This window comes from Callithrix jacchus, chromosome 3, assembly GCF_049354715.1.
Source record: "Callithrix jacchus isolate 240 chromosome 3, calJac240_pri, whole genome shotgun sequence".
NCBI classification, from domain to species: Eukaryota; Metazoa; Chordata; class Mammalia; order Primates; family Cebidae; genus Callithrix; species Callithrix jacchus.
Window position 1 is genome coordinate 58102093 of NC_133504.1, and position 18927 is coordinate 58121019.

At 42.4% G+C, this 18927-nt stretch overlaps 1 long non-coding RNA gene across 1 annotated transcript in view; it reads left to right on the forward strand.

The window, feature by feature from the left end:
• The first annotated feature begins 614 nt into the window (after window positions 1–614).
• The window catches only part of LOC108590812 (uncharacterized), a 64320-nt gene continuing 46007 nt past the window's right edge, over window positions 615–18927 (forward strand). The window contains exons 1-3 of the long non-coding RNA XR_013533374.1: window positions 615–3396; window positions 4122–4212; window positions 6094–6187. This is a non-coding gene — a long non-coding RNA (uncharacterized LOC108590812). The remainder of the gene's footprint in view (window positions 3397–4121; window positions 4213–6093; window positions 6188–18927) is intronic.

The window sequence follows — 18927 nt, forward strand, 5'->3', positions numbered from 1 at the left end:
TTTCCTTACTAGCAATGGGCAATGGTGCACTCCACTCTATTCATTGAGAAAGGACCCCAGTTTTCTCTCGCAGGAAAATCAGTAGCAAATGGGCTTCTGTCTATGACTTATTTGGATCTGCAGACTATCTTCTGGGGTTTTAGGCAGGCTTGGGATTATTCTTGGGGTTGCAGTTGGAATCAAAAGACCTGCTTTGTGAAGTGTCTTAGAGCCTAGATGGCCTAGAAATCTAGGAGAGCCTGGGCAGGAACAAATAGATTCCATGTCTATTCAGGAGTTTGCATCACTTTGATAGCATAGGCAATGTCCTGGAGGTGACAGCCTGAAATAGACTCTGAAAAAAACACAGAAATAAGTAAGAAATATACACAAATTACCTAAACTACATGATTTAGTTAATATTTAGACTCTATGCCTATATATCTGGTTGGCTGTATCTATATCTATATCTATATATCTCTATATATATGTACTGGCTATGTATACACACACACACACACACACTGTAAAGTATATATGCTGGCTGTATATATATGTATGGGCTATATACATATATATATATATACTGTGTTTGTGCATGTGTGTGTATATATATATAAATATGTATATATGTGTGTATATATACACACACACACACATATATACACAACCCAGTTGCAGGGTTGTATATATACAGTCCTGCCACCCCAAGGGTATCGCAAGCCTGCTTTAAACTCTGGAATGCAGTCTGTGGATCCAGGGAAGTCATAGACAGAAGCCCATTTACTGAGGATTTTCCTGAGAGTGGAATACATATATACAAACACACAGATTTGAGTATATGCGCGCGCACACACACACACACACACACAGACATACAAACAGTAAATATATATGTGTATATATATATATATATATACATACTCATATTAATACTTTTTTTTTTACAAAAATGATATTCAACTCTAATACTATTTTAGCACAAGGCTTTTGGGTGCTTTTCCTTGAATATGTTAGTGCCCGTGGGGCTGTTGAACATCAGGACCCAGATGTGAGTTGAGAACGAGGTCAACAGTCAGGAAGAAACAGCCTCAGTTGAGAGGCAAGCCCAGAGATGAGGCCAGGGGCTCAGCTCAGAGTCCAGGAACAACTAGCAGCAGTTCCCAGGGACATTGTCTACAGATCATGGAAGGATGGTTTTGGGATGAAACTCTTCCACCGCAGATCATCAGGCATTAGATTCTCATGAGAAGCTGCAGCCTAGAACCCTTGAGGGCACAGTTCACAACAGGGTTCACACTCCTATAAGAATCTAATGCCACCCCTGATAGGACAGGAGGCCGGAGCTCAGGCAGTAATGCTCACTGGCCTGCCACTCACCTCCTGCTGTGCAGTGCAGTTCCTAACCAGCCACAGACCAGTGCCAGTCTGCATCCCAGGGGTTGGGGGCCCCTGAACTAGAGGGTATCACAGGGCCTGTTTGTATGTGGTATGGTAGCAGACCCAACCCCTCAATATGCCAGACTGAGCAGAGTGGTGAAACAATGAACTTTTCTCACTTGGATGTATGGGTGAAACAGTTCAATATGACGATGCCTTGGAATTACCTGGAATAATAATGGTGACTTTCCTTCTGTGAGAGCTGTTGTTCTATCAGGGTCTGTTTCATTTGAAAACAAAAACCTTTGCCTGGGCAAGAGTCCTAAAGATGAGTTCAGAGCTGGCAGTATTCTTGTCAGGTACGTAGAAGGATGACGACAGGTTACAGAGCCAATGTCCCACCTCCACCATCCCCTCCCCTCTCTCCCCACCTCTTCTTTAATTTTGGATCTTGTGTCTTTTCAGCAACCAAGCTTCTAAATTCAGAAACTTGGTAGTAAAATTTGGCTTCTCTGATCTTGTTTCTGAGGAGTGCCTATCAGAATAACCCACAGGGCCTTAATGGTTTGTAAATGAATAAAAATCAATGAATGGATTAAACTGACACCAGAGATTGAAGCTCAGTGAAAGAATCAAGTTTTTCATAGTTTCCTCCAAGTACAACATTGAAATGACCTCACTTCAGTGTGTTAGTTTAGTGCTTTTGCTTTCTAAATGAAGGCGTCAAGCCATTCCATTAGGTAAGTCAGGCCGAATTACCTACATGCTGTTTTCTGGCTGCTGGGGAAGGGAATGCAGGGCGTGTTGGAAGTCAGAGAACATCCTTGACAGTTAAAGTGGAATCAATACCCATTTCTTTTTGGGACCCAAGTGTATGGTTTAATTCTAGGCATGGGAAGATCCCAAGAATTCCAATTAACAACTCATCTTTTTTTTTTTTCACACCTAGTATAATAAACCAAACATTGCAAACTTGAAAGAGATTGAAAGAAAAAAGGAAAACCATGAGAGAAATAAAATGTAAAAAGGCAGAAATCCTGTTGCCCTAAGGCTAGTTAGGTGCTTTTATTCAACACGAGGTGAATAAAGTAACCATGATATCCAAAGACTTTTAGAGAGTCACTAGGAGTCTGAGGGGATGATGGGTCACAGGAAGGGAGGCTGGGAGCAGGGGGTGCTGTTATGCATTTCGGGACCACCGCCCAGGTGGGGTGGGATCCTTCACAGAGGAAGCTGAGAGGAGAGACTCACTGGCTCACTGGAACCTGTTATTTGAAGACCAGAACAGTCATTCTTGTGTATTTGTTTTTTTTTTCTTTAGAGACAGGGTTTCATTATCTCGGCCAGGCTGGTCTTGAACTCCTGACCTTGTAATCTACCCATCTTGTACTCCCAAAGTGCTGGGATTACAGGCATGAGTCACTATGCTCGGCCTGTTTTTTTTTTTTTTTTTAAATTTATTTTTTTGAGACAGACCCTGCTGTATCGCTGAGGTTGGAGTGCAGTGATATAATCTGGGCTCACTGCAACCTCTGCCTTCAAGCGATTCTCGTGCCTCAGCCTCCTGAGTAGCTGGGATTATAGACGCACATCATGCTCAGCTAATTTTTGTATTTTTAGTAAAGACAGGGTTTTACCATGTTAGCCATGTTAGTCTCAAACTCCTGACCTCCAGTAATCCACCCTTCTTGGCCTCCCCAAATGCTGGGATTCTAGGTGTGAGCCACTGTGCCTGGCCATTCTCATTTATTGATACTCACTCCATCCCAGGGACTCGACCTTTGCATTTCTGTAAAATGGGTATCATTTTCCTCATTTTGTAAGGGTGGAAATGGAGGTTAAGAGAGGTCTCTTCCCCACCTAATTGTTAACATTAATTGAGCCCTTACTCTGTACCAGGCCACACTAAGCAATTAATGTGTTCGCTTATTTAACCCTCATGATGTCACTATGATGTAGGCTACTCTTATTTTCTCCATTTTACAGATTGGGGAGCCAAGGTACCAAGAGGTAGAGGGAGTTCTTCAAAGTCGCACGGTTAGTAAATGCGAGTGTAACTGGGTTGCAGGACTGGACGGGGCTCAGCTCCCTCCACAATGGGATGTGCCCTGAGGTTCTTGGCCTCCCTTGCCCCAGGAATGGGGAAGGGGGCCCTGGCGGCGTGGTGAGCTTACGGTTCAAGTAAATATCGGACCCAAAGAGTTTAGCAAAAAAAGATTTATTAGGCAGAGAGAGAGAAAGCTCTCACACTCCTGTGAGAGGGGAATCCGAAGGGGATATCCGCACAGGTAGAGAGGGAAAGATAGCTCCCAGGTTGTTGTGAGAGGGGATCCCAAAGGGAAATCTGGGCAGCTAAGGGGCAGTGGAGTTTTGACTTTGAAGTTATTCCCGCCTCATTTATGTTCTTGTCCAATGAGAGGAGTTCTTTTAAACTGCCTCTGGAGCGACTCTGATGCTGGATTGGCTGTCCTGCCCAGAACAGAGGCCCTTCCTCCCAGAGCTGTTGGCGGCGTTTCTTTAAACAAAGGGGCAGCTTGACATTTTACCTAGCTGCGCGGGGCAAAGTTAGACAAAGAACTCTAGGTTCCAGGATGGGGAGGTGGATAGAGGCATGGCGCTGGGAAGTTCTTGCCTTTGAAACCACGCCCCTTGTGGACCCGGGAAGACAGGATTTTTCCTTTAACACAGTCCCTCAGGAAGACCAAGATTCAAACCAAGTCTGTCCGACTTTCCAGCTGCTTTTGTTTTTCCTACCTTACCAGGTGGCTGTTCAAAAAGCTGAGAAATATCACAGACATCGCAAGCTCAAAAAGCTGAGAAATATCACAGAAGTCGCAAAATTCAGAAAGCAACGTAATATTTTTATTAATGTATTTTCTGGGATATATTTATATATTTTTTCTACTCTTCTTAGGGGCAGCCTATGCTTTGATTACCTCTTTACATGACAATGAATTTGTAATATCAATTTCTACAGTGAGAATAGAAAGATAATTTAGTCCTTCCTCTGGCATGACTGATCAAAGTTTTTTTTTTTTTTTATTAGAGCTTGGAGTGCATAAATCATGTGATGTCACACACAGACAAACTCATTTAGTACAACTATAGAAGTCTGGCCTATGATAAAGGAGTTATGATAAATTCTATTTTGTGCAATTCTTATCAAAAAAGAAAAAAATGTCGAGTGCATTTATAATTATATGTCATGCATTATTGAGTATATTTCTGCCAAAAAAAGAACTTTTGTTTTGACTAGGCTTCAACGAGAATCCTCTAGTTACAATTTTACATGTCTGAAGATTAAAATAATTTCCAGTTACAATTGTAATCCTCCAGTTACACTTTTAGATGTTTGAAGATGAAAATAATTTTTCACAGACTACCTTCTGATTCCCTACATTTCAAGCCTTATTTCTCCTCTGCTACCCACAGACTTCCAGTGCTGGGTGCCATAGATAGGGTGACTGCCAGGGTCTGAATGTTTGTGTCCCCTCCCAAGCTCATATGTTGAAACCTTATGTTGGGGGTGATGGTATTATGATGTGGTGCCTTTGGGAAGTGATTAGGTCATGAAGGTGGTGTCCTCATGAATGGGATTAGTGCTCTTTTTTTTTTTTTTTTTTTTTTGAGATGGAGTCTGACTCTGTTGCCCAGCAGGAGTGCAGTGGTGTGATATTGGCTCACTGCAACCTCCACCTACTGGGTTCAAGGGATTCTCCTGTCTCAGCCTCCTGAGTACCTGGGATTACAGGCACCTGCCACTACGTTTTAGTAGAGATGGGTTTTTTTTTATTTTTTTAAAGACAGTGTCTTGCTGTATTGCCCAGGTTGGAGGGCAGTGGCTATTCACAGGCGCAGTGCCATTACTGATCAGCACAGGAGTTTTGACCTGTTCTGTTTCCTACCTGGGCCGGTTCACCCCTCCTTCAGCAACCTGGTGGCCCCCCACTCCCAGTAGGTCACTATATTGATGCCAAACTTAGTGCAGACCCACGATCAGCATAGCGCACTACAGCCCAGAACTCCTGGGCTCAAGCAATCCTCCCATCTCAGCCTCGGGAGAAGCTGGGACTACAGGCATGCTCCACAGCACCTGGCGATTAGTGCTTTTTTAAAGGAGATCCCAGAGAGCTGCTTTCATTTTTTCTTCATGTGAGGACCCAGTGAGAAAGTGCTGGTCTTTGAACGTAGAAGCGGGCCCTCACCAGACACCAAATCTACTGGGGCTTGATCTTGGACCTCCAGCTTTCAGAACTGTGAGAAACAATTTCTGTTGTTTGTAAGCCACCCGTCTATGGTACTCTGTTATAGCAGCTGTAATGAACTAAGACAGTGGCCATCTATCCAGGTTTATCTGGGCTAGTCTGAATTTTCAACTGTTGCCTTGGCATAATTTTTTGTTTGTTTGTTTTTGAGACAGGGTCTCACTCTATCATTTGGGCTGCAGTGCAGTGGTGTGATCACAGCTCACTCCAGCCTTGACCTCCTGGGCTCAGGTGATTCTCCCACTTTAGCCTCCCGAGTAGCTGGAACTACAGGAGTATGCCACCACACCCAGCTAATGTTTTGGGTTTTTCTTAGAGGTGGGGTTTTGTCATGTTGCCCAGACTGGTCTGGAACTCCAGAGCTCAAGTGATTTGCCCACCTTGGCCTTCTAAAGTGCTGGCATTACAGGTGTGAGCCACCATGCCTGGCTGGCATAATTGTTAATAGTATCTTTCTTTTCTGTCTCAGAAGTGTCTTGGTGGAGAGGAAGGAGATAAGGCAGCTAGCCTGTGAGCCACATCTTTCCTGATTCCTGGGGGAATGCTTCCAGAAAAGAAATCAGGTAACCTGGCTTAATCTCCTTGTAAACATGCTGATGATAACTGGACCTCCTGGTAGGCTAATGATATTTGGGATAGGAGAGTCTTTAAAGAAGGGGTGTTCTTATTTGGAGATCCCTGGCTTAGGATTACTTATGGTCAACAAACCTAGACTCTATACATTTATGAGGCATGATTCTCAAAGGGGATTATGTTAACTCTACAACTTTCAAAACCTAAACAGTCCCCCAAGTGTGATGTGATACAAGAACCTCATTTAGAGGCACCATGTGTTATTCCTCTGGGCCAGAGTGTGTGTTTAATGTGGGGAGGAAGAGCCTGAACAGTTACACAGGGTATCTCACCCTTACCTGCTTTGTTCTGCATCTTGATTGCTTGTATCCTTGAGGTTACCATGAAAGCCTGAGTTTGTGTGCCGACCCTTGAGGTTAACTCAAGTAGTTTGAACAATAGATTATAGCCTTAGGACACGTTCATACTGCAGTGTGACCTCTAGCCCTGCACCTTTGGATCACCATGCTGACAGAGTTTTTCTGACATCCTACCAACAACTTGACTAGACATAGAAATGAGTAACAACTACCTAGGTGGTACTGATTTGTTGCTCTGCATTTTATATTTTAAGAACCTTTCATTTAAAACCATTGATTGGACTCTCTGGCTCCCAATCCCATTCTTGGGTCTTACTCTGACAACAGGAGTCAGTGAATCTTTGAAACATGGCTTCCCAAAGGCTATATATTATTGCTTTTCTTTTCTTTTCTTTTTTTTTTTTTGAGACAGAGTCTCACTCTGTTGCCAGGCTAGAGTGCAGTGGCGCGATCTTGGCTTACTGCAACCTCTGCCTCCCGGGTTCAAGTGATTCTCCTGCCTCAGCCTCAGCCTCCTGAGTAGCTGGGACTACAGGTGTGCACCGCCACGCCCAGCTAATTTTTGTATTTTTAGCAGAGGGTGTTTCACTATGTTGGCCAGGATGATCTTGGTCTCTTGACTTCATGATCCACCTGCCTCGGCCTCCCAAAGTGCTGGGATTACAGGCGTGAGCCACCGTGCCTGGCCTGGGCTGTGTCTTTTAAGACCCAGATATAAATCTATTTGGTTTTGCAAAACCACTGCATTACTAAATTTTCTCATCCCAGCCCCCTGCCAGTGCCATTTAGGCCAGAGTCATTTAACTTGCAGGGGACCCAGTCAGAACAATCACTTGATTAAGCTTTAGCAGGTTTCTTTTGTTATACCACAAGGCTGTTGGGGACACAGAGGAGCCAAGAAATTGAACCCCTTTTCCTTCTAGCCCTGTTGTCCAACATAACATATTGGACAATCTGCAAGGAGATGCCAAAATCTAATAATAAAATGCCAACAACATAGAGATATGCCAAAGTTTGATGTAAAATCTCTCCCATTATCAAATTCCCAGGGAGAGATTAAAATTCAATAATTAACTCTTAAAACTTCAAGCCCAGATATGTTAAAGTCCAAAAGATATAAAATTAGATCTAAATATATTTTGCCCTTGAGTTGAATATTCTTAAATTAAGGCGTCCAAATTACTGAATTACTGCCTCCAGTTTAATAATCTGCTGAGTCATGGGAACTTCCAACTTACCCAAACACACACATTAAGTACAATTGCAGCAAACTGTGCCCCTTCTGATGACACCTCCCTCATGTCCATGAGTCACAGCTGAAGGCCAAGTGGTCTGTACCTTTCTCTAGTGGTTTGTTTTCGCTTTTGCCGAAACTGCATGTCTTTGCGCAAGGCCAAAGTGGTGGGTGCATTTGCTTGAAACCACCATATATGTAGCTTACTATCCATGGAAGTAGCCTCTTGGCTGAGGACAAAGCCATTTTAATTTGCAGGGGCTAAGCTTTCCCCATTAATACAAATCAGTGGGCTTTAATACTTACAGTGGCCTCTGAGGTCCACAGATTCTAAGGTTCCATTTACAGAGATTCTGATTAAGAAAGTTTGGCATGGGGCCTGGATATTGGTATTTTAACAAGTGCCTCAGGCGATTCTTAGGAAAGTTTGGTTGACTACATTGGATTGCAAACTTCTTAAATGTATCCCCAGTTAACAGCACAGCATTTATCTAGCACTTGTGAGAGGCTGAATATTTGTGTACTGGATAAATCACTGTGAATTTACAAGGTGAGAAGGGGTGGCAGAGAACCTGAGGCAGGATTTCACACTGTTCTTAACTGTACTGATAGCTCTTCTGTAGCTTTGTCAAGGATAAGAGATTCTTCCCCTTCTGAAAATGTATTTGTTCTTGTGTTTTAGATTTTAATTGAGGTGGAACTGGGAAAGAGGAAGGGAGGAGAACATTATAAAATCAATTCTTCCTCTTTTCATTAAAAAAAAAAAATCAATTATTCCTAAAATTACTGGGACCCTAGGATCCAAAGTTATGTCAAGCTACTTGTCAGTGAATGTCACTCTTAAGAGTATCTGGTGGCAGATAGAATCTACATTGGATGCAGAATGTAATGTATTTAATAATTTTCTGAGAGTCATCGAGAGTTTTCTCTACAATGCTTTATAACTCATAATTTTACATAGCTACGTTTTCTTCTTTATTTTAGAGACAGAGTCTCCCTCTCTTGCCCAGGCTGGAGTGCAGTGGTTTGATCATAACTCACTATAACCCTGAACTGCTGAGCTCAAGTGATCTTGCTGCCTCAGTCTTCCGAGTAGCTGGAACTACGGGGGTATGCCACAATGCCTGGCTAATTAAATTTATTTATTTATTCATTTTTTGTAGAGACATGGTTTTTCTATGTTGCCCAGGCTGGTCTTGAACTCCTAGCCTCAAATGATCTTCCCACCTTGGCCTCCTAAACTGTTTGGATTACAAGCATGAGCCACTGCACCCGGCCTGTTCTCAACACTTTGAGAAGCACTGCCTTAAACCAATTTTATTGATTCTGCTTAACTTCTAGACTGTGATAAATTTAAAGTTAGCTACTTCTGATTTTAACTCTACTTTGACCTCCAACTGTAGACCTGACCATACTCACTTACACCTTGATTTTTAAAAATGTAGGTGCAAAATTCTTGTCTGCCTGGAAGTTCCTTGCATCTTCTTATGCTTACTCTTTCTTGCAGAATGTCTCCTACACATCTCTAAAATAGATAGCTAAATCTCCGCAGCCAATTTGATTCTCCAAGAAATCGCTAAAAATCCTTAAGGAGCTTAGCCAATAGCACTCTGTATAGAATGAATTTTTAAACTTTTACCTGTCCCTACTGCATATTTTTTGGAAAGCCACAGATTTTGCTTAACTTGGCTTAGCGAGTAGTCAAGCATAGGCTAAGGCATGATTTCCCACTGTTAGGAAAGCTGTCACTAGACTTAATGAAGATAAGAAGTAGTTATGCAGCAAAAAAGTGGCTCTGGGGTGTCTTGGCCCTTTGGTGTTGTAGAGGTTAATTAAATAATCCTATTGCACATGTGCCACCAGCGGCCATCTCGGATCAGGTGAGGCTCCTGAGCCACCTAAGCACCGATTAACATGCTTGAATACCTGCCAGTGAGGCTGGCTGTCTCCACAGTAGTGTGAGGTACTGTGCAATTCTTTTTATTTCTGAATTTCCCATTGTGAAGGGAAAACCCACAATTCTAAGACATTTATATACTGCATTCTTCTGAGTGTATTCTCAATCCTTTTCTTCTACTTGTGAAGCAAATACCCAGCTCTAAAAATAACTCTGTATGCTGACAGTGTCACATTATGACACATTCCCTATCTCCTTAGTTCCAGAGTAAACAGATGCATATCTTGTACCTTGGCCAATCATAGAATTGGGTCTCAGCCATTACATTCATCTGCTATCTCGGCTGGTCTCCTGCAAATCTATGCAAACCATAACCCAGCGATAGTTCATTTTCATCAAAAAATTTCTTATCTCCCATCTGTGTTACCAGTTTATTTGTCCAGAAACAATTTCAGTCAATCCCTTCACCAGTGGTTCTCAAACATTAGCATGCATCTGACTCACCTGCAGGGTTTGTGAAAACGAAAGCTGGTCAAGCACTCCCTCCATTTCCAATTTAGTAGGTAGCTTTGAGTCTGAGAATTTGCATTTCTCCCAAGTATCCTGATGCTGTTGCTGGTCCAGGGAACCACACTTTGAGAAACACTGCCCTAAACCAATTTCATTGATTCTGATTAACTTCCAGACTGAGATAAATTTAAAATACCATTAGGTGAAATCAAATAACATCAGGTAGAGATGATGTTTAATTAAATTAGATTAAGTAAATTAAATAAATTAGATCAATTTAAAATGCTATCAGATAAATTTAAATACCATTGGGTAAATTTAAACTACTACCAGTCAGAGATGATAGTGTACCCACAGGTCTTGTGCAAAGGGACAAAAAATCAGGTGTGAACAAGACCTTTGAGAACCTCTTGCTCTCACGAATTCTTCAACACTATATAGAAAGAGGTTGAGGCAGTGAATTGTGCGCATTTGTGAGTTGATACAAGTATACAGAACCTACTCATGATATGGGGCATTATTACATCAGCTTGGCTAAATTTTGGGCCAAAATATAGCCCTTAGAGCCTGATATGGGCTGGGTTTAGTATGCTGATAATGCAGAGGTTAGTGTTCTCTCAATTCCAGAAATGTTTATTGAGTGTCTATTATGTACATGGAACTGAATTAAACATAGCCGGATAAATTGGATGGAAAGACAGCATGTAGTGTGTTGATCAGTCAGAATTGTGATACAGAGCACAGTGTGTCATGAGAGAAGGATTATTTTGGGTGTTCCAAGGAAGAAAGGATTGTCTGAGGCTGGAGTTGCAGAAAGGAGAATGAGAAAACGTATAACAGAAGTGTTGGGTTTTTCTTTTTTTGCGATGACAGATCTGCCTAAGACAGGGACTATGAATTGTTTGTATACCTGAGGACACTAGTTATTACGGTTTGAATGTTTGTCCCCTCTTAAGACCGTGTGTTTGAAACTTAATCCCAAATGCAGCAGTGTTGAGAGGTAGGGTCTGATGGGATGCGTAGACCGTAAGGACACTGCCTTCTTGAACGGAGTAATGCTGAAATCAAAAGAGCTTTTGGGAATGGGCTCTCTGCTTAACCTTCTGCCCTGCGAGAACACAGCATTTCTCCCTTCTGGAGGATGCAGTGTTCAAGGCACCCTCTTGGAAGCAGAAGACCCTCACCAGACACCAAACCTGATGGTCCCTTAATCTTGGATTTGCCGGTTTTCAAGACTGTGAGGAATTAACTCCTGTTTATTCTCAATTACCCAGTCTGTGGTATTCTGTTTTAGTAGCACAAAATGGGCTAAGGCAGTCTGGGCAGTTGGTGACTGAGTGTGGGTGCATGTTTTGAAGGTTGAGTGTCAATTAGGGGGAAAAGTGTGAGGGTCTTCATCAAAAGAATAGGCATTTTGAGGGGAAAAGCAAGAAAGAATGGAAAGGTACAATAGGGTCAGATATGAAGGCCTTAAATGTCAGCTTGAGGAATTTATTTTCAAGGGCCTTGGGGGACTCGCTGATGTGTTTTGAATAGGAGAAACAATCAGGTAAACAAGGAAGAGGAATTATGGCAGGGTGACTCTGACAGGTTATGGTCAGTGAGCATTTGCTAATGCGCTAGGCTCTGTGCTACATACTTCATACAAAATATCTCATTTAATCTTCACTGCAACTCTGACAGACGAGGACACTATTCTTCCCATTTTACAGTTAGGAAACAGGAGCATAGAAACCCAAAGGAAGTTACCAATATCCCATAACTAGTAAATGGTGGGGAAATAGTGGGAGCTGAGGTAAGGGTGTTGGTGAGTACACAGCCGGGATATGATGGGGGGCATCACGGTATTGGACAGACAGTATCCATGGGCTAGGCAGTGGCTGATTGTGAGGGAAAGCATGAGAGACAAGTTACAGTTGACTCAGAAGTTTTGAGGTTGGATGACTTGGGGAAAAGTGTGGCCATTAGCAGATTTTCCAGTCTTGATAATATTAACAATATAAAGAGGCTTTCTTGTTTTCGAAAAGAAAAGGAGAATGCAACAAAAGGAGAGAGATATGCGACTGAAAAGAATGTGGGGAGAATAAGAGTTATTAGGTCCCAGCACATTGCTAAGTGTGGGTATAGGGGCACAGAGGTACTATCCACTGTGATTGTGTTTTCAGAACAATTTGTGCTTCAGCATTTCCTCATATCGCTTCCTGTGCACTCTATGAAGCATAATTTCAAGTGTCTACAAGTTCTTTGCTTCTCCTTTCACCAGGAGATACAGCCTTCTTCCCCATTCTTTGGATTTGGGTTGTCCTTGATCAATATATAACATAGCGGAAGTGATGTTGTACAAGTTCTTTCTTTTTTTCTTGAGGTGGAGTTTTGCTCCTGTTGCCCAGGCTGGAGTGCATTGGTGTGATCATGGCTCACTGCAACCTCTGCCTCCCGGGTTCAAGCGATTCTCCTGCCTCTGTCTTCTGAGTAGCTGGGATTGCAGTCATGTGCCACCATGCCTGGCTAATCTTTTTTTGTATTTTTAGTAGAGATAGGGTTTCACCATATTGGTCAGGCTGGTCTTGAACTCCTGACCTCAGGTGATCTGCCCACATCAGCCTCCCAAAGTGCTGGGATTACAGGCATGAGCCACTGTGCCCAGCCGCAATGTTTTGAAGTTCTAAGCCTGCTCCTTGAAAGATGTGGTGTGTTCCCACTTGCTGCCTTGAAGCGTGGATGCCACGTAAGAAAGCTCAGGCTAGGTTGCTGAAGAAGACCCTGAGGAGCAGAGACACAAGCCAGGCTCAGCCAAGTCTCCTGACATGTGAGTGAGGCCATCTCAGACCACCAATCTTCATCTGAGCCAGGTCAAAACCAAAAACACCGCCCACATTACTCAGAATCTTGAACAAATAAATGATTAGTATTTCAGGTCACTACATTTTGGAGTGGTTTGCTATGCAACAAAAGCTAACTGATTCACCGTGTCACTTGATGGACCTCTGGTCGATGTAATCCACTGTGGCTTTCCCAGTCTTATCACAGATCCAAAGAAGTTACTCTGCCATTCCACTGCAGACAGTTTATTTTCCAGTCCTGGAGGGCTTCAGTTCATTTCTTCTTATTTTAATAATGGAACGAAATAACAAGTCTGACTTAGTCAACTCAATGATAGATCCAGGAATTTTTTTTTCCCAGAGTCTAATTTTCAGATAACGATATCACTTTATCTTACCTTGTTAAGAGAACTACCCAAAAGTGATAACTATTATTGCCTAACTCAGTGATTTCCGACTCTAATGAGCATAAGTATACTCTGAGTAACTTGTAAAAGGTGTATTCTTTGGCCTCATTCTCAGTGATGTGATTTAGTAACTCAAGGGTGGGGTTCAGGAATCTGCATTGATAATAAGGACCCAAGACAGTTATGATACTGGGACTTCACTGATCATACTTTGAAAACATCAGCTTAAATCTTAAAGATGGGTTCTGAAATAATCTATTTATGTCTCTTCTCTGACCTTGCTCTTGGATTTGCCCTTTATTTCAGGTAATCAGAAACATTTCCTGAAACAGGCCAACTGGTGAATAATTATTGATATACTAATGCCAATCTCCCGTACTTGGGCCATCTAAATGCCAGATTTACTCTTGTAATTTCCTCTGTTTTCCTTGATGTTTGCTATGGTTTGATTATGTCTCCAAATTTCATGTGTTGGAAATTTAATCCTTAAATTCATGTGTTGATTGGAGTGGGATCTTTGGAGGTAAAGGATGTAGATAAGGTAATCGGGGTAGGGGCCTCATGATCAGACTGCTGGCTTTATAAGAAGAAGAGAGACCTGAGCTGACATGCATGTGCTTGTCCTCTTGCTATATAATGCCCTTCATGATGTTATGATATAGCAAGAAGGCATCAGATGAAGGTGCTATGTTCTCCCTTTCCACAGTGTGATTCCTGAAAAGTGTGGTTTGGATGAGAAGGCTTCAAAATGTTTATATAAGACAGAGAGAGAGAAGGAGAGAGAAAAGTTGAGGTAGATAAGAAAAACATAGGACAGGATTTATAAAATTATTAAAGGGCGATATTTACAACTCTTTTTTTTTCTTTCAAGTTAAGTTTTGGTAAAATTTCAAGTCTTTAAGTTTCAGGAAAATTTGTGCAGGGAGAGGCAGTTACCTGTTTCAGATTTGTTATTTACTTCTGGGGCTCCTCATGACTTTGAAAGTGAATTAGAACTTGAAGAAATGACTTTTCCTTTGTCTGAATTTGCATAGTGCCAGTTTCCATAGTTTATTTCTGACCAATTTCTCCATGAACAACTCAGGACTGCTTGAAGGACATAGGGGTGATGTGAAAATGGAGAATGTTGGGGATCTTTAGAAGAGTGACTAATTTTCCCTATACCCCAACCAGGACTCCTTAAATTCACCTTTTCACTCATTTCACCACCTGGCCGACATACAGAACTTCCCTTTCATTGACAGTTTTTAAGGTTTTAATGGTAGTGTTAGGCAAGGTTTGAATGAAAGCAACAGAAGTAAGAAATGTGTTATATGGTGGAAATGCCCTGATTTTTGTCTCATTCTGGTAGAAGGATCGGAAAGTGTGGGTGAAAATGGGGAGGAATGAGAGAGAAACTGATCTGAGTCACAGTTTCTCCTGCCATGTCAAATCACATCCGAACTATTTCTAGACGATTTCAAAATAACTGGTGATCTTAGTTAATTCAAACATCCATTCAGTTTCGTAAAACGAAAATCAGTCAGCCTGATTGTTTGACAGAGGTGGCCTGTCGATTTGACTAAAGTCATGGTTTTTACCTGAAGTGGTGGGTTTGGTGGACAGTAAGGAACTCCAAATCAGAAACCACCAGGACGTTTTCTTTTATTTTTTCCTTCAAAATACATACACCAGGGCCCCTTTCCTCAGTTCTATTATACCTATGGGGCTCTGAAAAGGCATCCAGGTCATTCTGAGAGGCCCCTCAACCCTAGCTGAGAAGCTTCTAGTTAAAATAGTCACATTCAGGCAATTTGAAAGACCTGAAATGTCTCCCTGGCCTTAGCAGTTTTAATAAAAAAGGAGTGAACTGATGGCTGATGTTCTTTTTTTTTGAGATGGAATTTCGCTGTTGTTACCCAGACTGGAGTGCAATGGCACAATCTCCGCTATCCACAACCTCTGCCTTCTGGGTTCAAGCAATTCTTCTGCCTCAGCCTCCCGAGTAGCTGGGACTACAGGTGCGCACCACCATGTCCAGCTAATTTTTGTATTTTTAGTAGAGACGGGGTTTCACCTTGTTGACCAGGATGGTCTCGATCTCTTGACCTTGTGATCCACCCGCCTCGGCCTCCCAAAGTGCTGGGATTATAGGCGTGAGCTACTGCGCCGGCCGATTTTCTAAAGAAGATATAAACAGTCCTATGCATATTCTAAATGAACTGGAAGGGTGATTTCTTTCTGGGGGGCATAGGAGGTAGTGCTTCTGTTCATGTTTTAGGAACTCAATGCCGATGACGCCATAAACATGAACGTCTGGTTCACTGGAATCGTCCATTCTCTTCTGCCCTGAACTACACTGTCAGGCTGGCTCTGACAGTGAGGGGCTTTCTCTTTGAATGTTTGTTTTAGGATCTAAAACCCAGCCTCACCCACGGAATAGCTAAGTCCCCTGCATGACAAGGCTGTGTGCCATCCGGGGATTTACTAATGGCTAAGCCGAATTATGAACGGAGATTTATGATTACCTTCCCAGTCAATTAAAATTCCAGATATTACTAAGGCAGAATTCAATTAAGGTTAATTGGGGCTTCTGAAAACTGCTTTTCCAAAGGGAGACCATGATGGGATTGTGACTCCTGGTGGGTTTTATCAGTTTTAAATAACTTTCTGTGCCTTTTTTTTTTCTTGGCACAAGACACTTCCTCTCCTGACTGCTGGCTCCTGCTATTATCATTCGATTCGGATGTTGATTTTTCTGTCATAAGTTATCATTGTGACTTATTTGGTTTTGCTTTGTCTGTTTCTTGAAAAAAAGAGAAAAAACAGAAAACAAAAAACAAAACAAAACTCCCAAGGCTCGTAGCAGACCAGAACCCTAACAAAACCACAACCTGCGCTGCCTGGAAATCACAGTGGTCTGACATGAAAGAAATATAGTCATTTGGAAGATTGTGACAACATTTCAGAAGCAATTATCCAAACCGGAAAAATAACTCATTCCTTTTCTTTTGTCATTAAGGTGGATGAAAAGGTTTGCAAACATTGTCAACCAGGGGGAAAAAACAGGTGCAGACAAGAATTACAATGCAAGTCAGGCTTTCCATTCTACCCTAAATTTTATTTTCTTGTTGTCAAGGGCTATTGTGACAGTTCTTAGCACAGTTGATTGAACTGGGAAAACACATGGGACGAGGCCTTAGTCACCGAATGCAGAACGTGCACTCCACAGCTCACAGAGCAATCTGGAGCAAGGAGTGAATAATAATTTCAGCAGTTTATTTTCTCAGAATTTCCCACCTATTGTTCATCACTGGAGACTAATAATGAAAAGCTAAGGAGAAATTTTCTTTCTGAAAAGAAGAAATGATACGTGTGTGTATGTGTGGGGGGGAGAGAGACTGCAACTGCTCACATGTTCTGCTGTTCTTCCAAGGAGCAGAGCTAGGCATTTGCTGCAGGCAGATGGGGCCCCTGTCGGAGGCTGCCTCTTCTTGAATTAGCACTCATTCCCTGTTTCACACACCTGGGCCTATCACTGCACGATGGTTTGCCACTGTGTGAGGCCATCATCTATTTGGTAGCAGAGTCCGTGACTGAACACCCATACTGGGCACACTTTCCCACAGAGAGTGGCTTTGGAAGTGGCTTTGCTTCTATCAGAACAGAAGAAGGATTTCTATAAGGCCAATCATAAGGCTGCTGATTCACGTCATATCTTTTCTATTTGCATTTTCAGCAGGTCAGACAATGCTGAGGGCAGGTTATGATATGTGAAGTTATTTGCATGGCTGGTATATATGGCAATTAACAAGTCTCTGTAGTGTCTCATGGTTTTTTTTTATTGAGATGGAGTCTCGCTCTGTCACCCAGACTAGAGTGCAGTGGTGTGATCTCAGCTCACTGTAACCTCTGCCTCCCTGGTTCAAGTGATTCTCCTGTCTCAGCCTCCCAAGTAGCTGGGGCTACAGGTGCCCGCCACCGTGCCTGGCTAATTTTTGTATTTTCAGTAGAGGCAGGGTTTTACCATATTGGTCAGGCTGGTCTCGAACTCTTGACCTCAGGTGCTCAGCCCACCTCGGCCTCCCAAGAGTGTTGGGATTACAGGCGTGAGCCACCATGCCCAGCCGCATCTCATGTTTTGAGTTAGCTTCCTTTCCTCATGTGAGGGTTGCAGTCAGATGGCTTCTGCTTCTGTTCTGTACATACGAACTGTTTTCTGGGGATGCTTTTTATCTCATTAGCACAGTGCTCCCACCCTTTGCCTTCATCTATAGATATAGGGACTCCAGGAGTGAAGGCAAACTGCATTGGTACCTACTCATGTACTCTCTTTGCCAGTTTCCTCTTTCTTCTCTTTTTAAAGGCCTACTGGAAAAGGAGGGAATAGAAAAAGAGAGATTCTAAAATTATATGGCAGTTAAGGGGGAAAGTTTCTGTAATCAGAAATCTGGGGTGTAATTATATGATAGCCAGAAGAAAGAAACATGCAGGAGGAGTAAGTCTCCGGAGTACGATTACTAATGAATTCTCTCTATTCCTTATGGGAAAGAGCCACATTTGTAAAATTAAAAGTCAATGCCTCTTTGATGAGAGGATTTGCAGGCTCTGCTGTCCTTTTTTCAAATACTGTGTGCTTGGAAAGAAGAGTGAGGAAGTTAAACCTCTAGTCAAGGGCGTTTGAGCGGAGCAGGCAGCCTGCTTCTTCCCTCCCCGTTTCAAGGCTATGTGAGCCTTTTTCTGAAAGAGCTTGATAGGTGTTACGTGCATGGCTGTTTTGAGGAATATGCCTTTGTCCGTACAACATTAACATACCCAGTCAATTCAGAGGAGAACAATATTTTAGTTATATCTGTCTTTCGGCATTGTGCAGCCAACACAAATGGTTGGCTGGATTTTTCAGTTATTATGATATTTGAGAGTCACGTTGAGTTTGTGGGGTGTGTGCGCCAGCTTATGTGACAAGCAGGGGTAGCAACCACAAAATGGCACACTGCGTGAGGCCATTGCCTATCTGGTGGCAGAGTTCACTACTGAAAAACACGCAATTTGAGAGGAGCTCAAGAAACATCATCAATTTGCAAAGTTGCCTGAAATTCAACCATTGCAATGACCACTTTGGGTTTCATAAAAATGCCACCAAGTAGCAGCCACGTTAGCAAACCAGAAGCAGGGCCTGGGTGGGGAGTAGCTGGAATGGACAGTTGTTTGCCATGGTCAGCCCCTACAGGCTGAAGAGAGCCCATTATTAAATTTTCAGGAAATTCAGGAACTGGTTGTTAAACATAGCTATTGTTATTAAGAATTGAATTATATAAATTTACAATTAAATTATATTGGAAACAAAGTTAGTAAATACTGAAAGCTCATCATTTCCTATTAAGGCTGCACATTTCTCAATGGTCTGTGCCTTGAGGCTGTTTATGACTGTTGTACTGTGCAGTAGAAATGCCACTGTACATTTTTTTCACTCTCTGTCTCCAGTGATGTCACACTGATAGCTTGAAGTTAGCCATGAGAGC